Source organism: Carlito syrichta, unplaced genomic scaffold (assembly GCF_000164805.1).
Source record: "Carlito syrichta isolate Samal-C Ts95f unplaced genomic scaffold, Tarsius_syrichta-2.0.1 Scaffold95871, whole genome shotgun sequence".
In the NCBI taxonomy this organism is placed as follows: domain Eukaryota; kingdom Metazoa; phylum Chordata; class Mammalia; order Primates; family Tarsiidae; genus Carlito; species Carlito syrichta.
Window position 1 is genome coordinate 228,872 of NW_007039967.1, and position 7,111 is coordinate 235,982.

At 44.1% G+C, this 7,111-nt stretch overlaps 1 pseudogene; it reads right to left on the reverse strand.

Annotated features, from left to right (window-relative positions):
• Positions 1-1,982: 1,982 nt before the first annotated feature.
• Positions 1,983-2,317, reverse strand: LOC103264487 (annotated as a pseudogene).
• Between the last annotated feature and the right edge of the window lie 4,794 nt (positions 2,318-7,111).

The window sequence follows — 7,111 nt, forward strand, 5'->3', positions numbered from 1 at the left end:
GCCCAGGCGGGTCTCGAACCCGCGGGCTCAGGCAATCCACTCACCTCAGCCTCCCGAGGCGCGGGATTACAGGCTGAGCCACTGAGCCCGGCACGAAACCATTTGTTATTGAACAGTATTTGCTAGGATTATATTGCTGATTCTTGACAAATGACCCTCCCCTCCTTTCCTGATCTCATTACTGGTTAGATTCTCCAAAATCTTGCACTTCATAAACTTATCCTGTTTTGCAATACTCTCTCCTTTTCTTCTAGTTTTTCCCCTGTTCCTAAGAAGTCCATTTCCTACCTCCGTAAACAAATCTACAGGCCTCTCAATTCTACTGCTCCCTGAAGCCTCTCATCTCGTATTCATTGGCCAACTAGGAAGACATTGTTTAAAATCATTAATGATTTCTTAGTCGCCAAATCCACTGGCCTTGGCTCCTCCTTGATGCAAGGCTTACTGTCTCTGCAGTGTTTGACGATGCTGACTGACCTTTCCTTCTTGAAACCTGAATCCTAATTCCTAGGAACTCACTCTCCTGATGTGTCTCTTAGCTCTCTGATAACTTTTTCCCTTTTTAATTTGTAGGTTCTTCTTCCTGGCCCTCCTTACATGCAGGTGATTCTCAAGTTTCTGGCATCAGACTGTTTCATTATTTACCCTTTTTCTTGGCTGTCTCAAACACTTCCTTTCAAAAGATGGTATACATCTTTTATTTAACTGCTTCTGATCAGTTCCTCTCCTAACATCTGTGTGATCCAATCTTAACTATCCATTATCAAGACACAGCTTAACTTCTTTTTTTTTTTTTGCAGGATCTACAAATAATTTTATTGAAATTGAACAAATAACACAACAATCTTCCTAGGCTGAGGGCCACCCTCTCCAAGCCATTTCCCACACTCTAGAAGCACAGGGCTTACAGTATTTAAAAAAAAAAAAAATAGTCATCTCTGTGTAAAAATCAGACACTGCCCCAACATCATCATGGACTATTTACAAACCTTCACATGATAAGTATTCCTTTTATGATTTTCCTCTTTTTTGACCCCTACCCAGGGGCTCCAGTACTTTCCCTTGACTGATCCTGAGGGCATGGGGATTACTGTAGGGGAGTGGGTGGTGGGGCCACTCACAGCTACTGGCACTGTCCCTTCCCAATTGTGTGTGTGTGTGTGGGGGGGCGGCAGGACAGACTGGTGCAAAGGCATGGGGGATTAGACAGAATAGGTGGGATGGAGTAACTCCTCATGGATACAAGCAGCCATAGCCCATCCTGACCCTGGCCTGTACCCTCTTAGCTTCTCAACTGGGGGAGTGTGAGGGGCAACAACTAGTTGTAGTAGGGGGATCAGCCCAGTCCTGGGTAAAGAGAGAAGCCTCCACCAGTCCCTGCTCCTATTGACAGGTAGCAAACTGTCCATCCATCTGAAAGTGGGAACAAAGGCAGGGAGGTGGGAAGAATTAGGCTTGTACTGCCCATAACCTCTGTCCAACACAGGAGGAATCGAGGTAGCAAATGGCTGAAATGCTCTGACTAGGGGGTAAAAGGGAAGTGAAGAAGAGGAAGTTCCCACTTGTGTGTAGCCCCCACAACACAGGGGCTGGAAGAAGGCAGACCTTGCTTATGAAGTGCTGTAGCCTCTAGCAGGGCTAGGCCCCAGGCAAGCTTAGAAGAAGGCAGGCCAGGCAAAGAACCAGGAACCAGGCATTCCTGAATGGTATATGCCCTTCCATGCCTCTTGCAGGAGTGGCTGGGGAGAGTGGGCTGCTAAGTCTGCCATCAGCCTCCGCCAGCCTCCAGCCACCTCTTGTCCACACACAAACCAATACCCAACCAACACTGCGGGACTGACCGGTTCAAAGCTGAAGGTTCTGGGTCAACGGAGTTTATTCAGGGTTGTGGCCCCAGCTTGCGCTCCTCGATGGAAACCATACCTTGAGCCTGGGGGTTTCTTGCTGGGGCAGGAGATGCTTGTGCCTGCCACCTCCCAGTCTCACACCTCATAGAGGATCACAGGAAAATACACGTGGATGCCGGGGGGATCCAGCTTCACGATGCCCTGAGGAATCAGATTCTTAGGCACCCGCCTCAGCTTGGCCCGCTTCTGCCCGTTCTTGGTGACGACTGTCTCCTCATAGAACTCGTGAGCCAGACCCCCATCTTCGTCATAGAACATGGAGCCGCGGCGCGTGAATACAAAGGGGGGCACGGCTCGGCCTCGAGCCCACACCAAAGCTTGCCTCAGCGCCTGCTGCCTCTGGGTTGCCGCCCCCCCGCCGCCGAAGCAAAGGGCCACAGGCCCCGAGCTTTGGAGCCGCTGGCGCCCATGTCAGGGCCCCCGTCGCATGGTGGGCCCCGCGGCCACTCTGCTCTCACGGCGCAGTCGGAGCCACCATGTCCTGTCTCAGCTTCAGCTCGCAGGCCACAGCTTAACTGCTAACATATTTTTTTCTCTTCTGAATCCTATAGTGCTTTTTTTTTTTTTTTTAAAATAGCACTACTTTAAAACTTGCATTAGTTATTTATAGTAATACTTGTCTTACTTTTTGGCCTCTAAGTTTATTTAAGAAGATTTTTCGAACTCAACTCTGCATCTTCCATACTGTAAAGCTTGGTGTTTTGAATTTATTCACTTGTTCATTCAACATACATTATATATTGACCATGGACAGTGCTAGGTGCAAGATTAGTGATTTAAAAAACCATGTGGGTTCTGCTCTCAGGATTTAAAGTCTCATGAAACAACAAATACATGTTCTGGTATATATTCAGTAAAACTGTGTTGAAAGAATGAATATTACATCTTTAACTGCTCTTTCATCTTTTCGCCCCAAACTCCTATCCTATATTTCTATATCCTTTTCCCTGATAAATCTGATTTGTCAAGCTCAACAGCTGAATTTGATTCATGTGCTGTGGACTCGTAGGAATGATATAAGTCTGCTCCATGTTCAAGAAACTCAGTCTAGCGTCTTCTTCTCTCCCCAAAACTTTTGCTGGTTTTAGTTTTTCTATGAATGTTACTACCTCCTCCTTACTACCCCGGGGAAATCTTGGTATTCTTTTTGATTTCTTCCTATTTAATTCTTTTCATTCAAACAATTATCCCTCTTGTTTAGGACCTTTCACCTACAGCAGAGGTTGAAAATTAGCGACCCATTCTTAAAAATATACTTTCCTGAAAAATCAGAAAACCTGGCAACACGGGGTCCTTATTCTTGCAAGAACTAGTTGGAATTTTAGGTGGGATGTTTAAACTCTACCATGTTAATCTCTATTACTCCTTGCTTTTCTTATATCCAGTTATTTCCTCATTTATGAAAATTTCTCAGTCCCTGATTTAGGCATTTGAATTTACAATCCCTGGCCGATATGAACATAGAATGTTAGTACTAAAAGAGATACTAGGAGATCGTCTTGCTAACAGTCTCCTTCCTCCTCTCCCCACCCTTTAAGATATGAAGACTGTTTTGTTTGAGTTGGAGTCTCACTGTTGCCTCGGCTGGAGTGCAGTGACCATTACAACTGTGACTTGCTGGGCTCAGGTGATCCTTCTTCCTCAGTCTTCTACTGGAACTACAGGTGTATACCACCACCCCTGGCTAATGTTTTTGATTTATTGTAGAGACAAGGTCTTGTCATGTTGCCCAGGCTGGTCTCGAACCCCTGGGCTCAGGCAATCCTCTCGCTTGGGCCTCCCAAAGTGCTGGGATTACAGGCATGAGCTGCTATGCCTGGCAAGAGATAAAGAAATTAATGTGTAAAGAACTTATGTGATCAATACATAAATTAAGTGATTTCACACCGGCTAATGTGTAACAGGATTCTATTATATGCCAACAGATACTTCCCTCACCTTGGTGGGTCAAGTCCCCAGTCTAATCCTAGTGTCAAATCTCCCACCTAGGGCTCTTGCATGGAATTTTCAAGCTCAAAGTCTCTATTCTTAAAACTCAGCTTTATCAGATATAAAACCCTTAGGCTTGAGACCTTTGTCAGACAAGCTATGCCCTAAGTAAGGCCACGTTCCTGTGAGGTTCTAGAAGATTATGATTCTTCAAAAACAGCTTGAACCAATGACTTCTGTGCTAAACAACAACAAAAACGCATTTGCCTGGCATTGTTATAATGTCTTTAAAAATGTGTTTCCAATGTTGATGAAGAGATACCAAAACTCTGTAAAATTTTTTTTTTTTTTTTTTTTGAGTTGGAGTCTCACTCTGTCACCCAGACTGGAGTGCAGTGGCCGCTCCTGGCCACCGCAGCCTCGACCTGCTGGGCTCCGGCGATCCTTCCGCCACAGCCTTCCAAGCAGCTGTAACTACAGGCACGCGCTACCACAACCAGCTAATTTTTGATTTATTGTAGAGGTGAGATCTCGCCAAGTTGCCCAGGCAGGTCTCGAACCTGTGGGCTCAGGCAGTCCACTCACCTCGGCCTTCCAAAGTGCTGGGATTACAGGCTGAGCCACCAAGCCCGGCCTCTGTAAAATATTTTAAGATGGTTTATTCTTGAGCCCAGCTGGAGGACTTAATCCAGGTACCCCTATCCTCGGGAGGTCCTGAGAACATGTACCCACTGTGGCCAAATGGTGGTTTGGTTATATACAGTTTTAGGGAGGCAAAAGTTATAAAAACCATACATCAATATACGTGAGATTCTCACTGGTTTGGCCAGGGGACGTTTCCAAGTGGGGGCTTGCAGGTCATTGGTGGATTCAAAGATTTCTTGACTGGTAATATGTAGTTCTTATCAGGAGATAAGATGTTTTGCTGAGACAAGGGGTGAGACTCTAGGATTGTTGATATGTAGATGAAGCTAAGATATGGCAGACTTTAGAGAGGATGGACAAATGTCTCACAAGGCTACCTGGGAGTTGGGTAATTCACAAGAGATGGCTTTTCAGGGCCATAAGATACTTTGATTTCCTTCTTTGTTATGTGATGTTATGTCAGAGTCATGTTGGAAAATAATAGGGTAATAAAACCCTGTTTGGTGAGTCCTCTTCAGGCAGTGACTTCCAAGCCTCTTAGGAATTTGGGTATGAGAAAAGGTTCAGGTTCAGTTCTCGCCAGTCTTTCTAGCCTTATTCTCCAGTGCTCACCTGCACTGTCTTATAGTCCTAGGAATTTTGTGATTGTGTGTGTGTGTGTGTGTGTGTGTGTGTGTGTGTGTGTTGTATCCAAAACATACCCTATGCATTTCCAACCTTTTTGATTCTGTTTAGTGCTCTTCTCTCTACCTAGGTTATCTTTCTCCAGTCTGCTTGAAAAAACCTTCTTCATCCTTTAAAGTCTCTTTGAATGCTATCTCCTCCATAAAGTACAATACTTTTAAGAAGGTGGCTTGAAAGGGATAAAACTGGTGTGAAATCCTGGCTCTATCCTTTACTGCCATGTGATCTTGGACAATTCTTCTAATTTCTGTGAGCCTCAGTTTCCTCATCTGTAAGAGGGGAATAGTATCCCATTTAAAAATAGTTGTTATGAGAATTAAAAGGAGCTAATTAAAGAGCTAGTACAGTGCAGGCAAGTTATGTGCAAAAAATGGTAGCCATAATTATTACCTCACTGGTTGAAAGTATCTCTAGAACATCTCACTTTTGTCTCAAATACTGTTATTGATATTAATTATTCTAGTATTCACCATACTAATTTTTCATCACATGTATTATAAATATGTGGTTATATATTGTACTTATTCTTTTTTTAGGGTACTTATTCTTATGTAATAAATGAGGGCAGGGTCTTTGTCTTACATGTATTCATAGTTCCCACAACACTTAGTAAGAATATAAGTACATTCTTTTTTTTTTTTTTTGAGTTGGAGTCTCACTTGGTTGCCCAGACTGGAGTGCAGTGGCCGCTCTCGGCCACCACAACCTCACCTGCTGGGCTCCAGCAATCCTTCCGCCTCAGCCTTCCGAGTAGCCGGAATTACAGGCACGCTGCCACGCCTGGTTAATTTTTTTGATTTATTGTAGAGATGAGGTCTCGCTGCCCAGGCGGGTCTCGAACCCGCGGGCTCAGGCAATCCACTCACCTTAGCCTCCCAAAGGTGCGGGATTACAGGCTGAGATGCTGAGCCCGGCTTATAAGTACATTCTTACACTTAATGAATATAAGTACATAATCTTTCTGAGATGTTCCTAAATTCTATACAAAAAAGAAGAAACATAACAGTAACAGCTGCATTTCATATTACTCACTTATGAGAACCTTAGGATAAAATTTTCACAGGCTTTTACACCAAAATGATGCTTCTCTTAAGCAACTTAAAAAAAGTCTTAGCTAGGTATGGTGGCTCATGCCTGTGATCCCAGCACTCTGGGAGGCCGAGAAGAGAGGATTGCCTGAGTCCAGGGGTTTGAGACCAGCCTGGGCAACTTGGCAAGACCTCATCTCTACAATAAATAAAAAAACCAGCTGGGAGTGGCTGTAGTTCCAGCTACTTGAAAGGCTGAGGCGGAAGGATCACCTGAGTCAAGCGGGTTGAAGCTGTGGTGGCTGTGAGTGTGCCACTGCACTCTAGGCTGGGCCAGAGTGAGACTCCCACTCAAAAAAAAAAAAAAGTTTTGTGAACCATGTGAAACTTATATTTCCTTTCCCTTTTGCTTTAGTTGCTAGAAGATTCAGAGCCCAATTTATGGAACCCTCTAGCAATTACACAGGACCTTTCGGCATAAAAAGTTTTTTCTTCTTCTAGTATTAACATACCTCTGGCTTTATTTTGTTTTCTAGTGACCGTTTGTTTTGGGTTTCTCTTCCTATTCTTTTCTCCTATTATGGTGTATATCTTTTCCTAAGCACACTCAGTCTCTTGTGAGAGAGCTCAGAGTTAACACAGGTGTGAGCCACCACACCCAGCTCCCAATTTCCTTCTTGCATTTGTCCTTCTCTGGCTACTGACCTTTTCTCTTTTCCTTTACAACTGAACTTCTTGAAAGAATTGTCTTCACGTGCTGTGTTCATTTTATTCCTGTATTTTCAACTGACTGCAAACAGATTTACGTTAGGTCTTCAATGGCTTCTTGTTGCTGAGATTTATTTTTATTTTTATTTATTTTTATTTTTTTTTAGTTGAAGTCTCACTCTGTCGCCCAGACTGGAGTGCAGTGGCCGC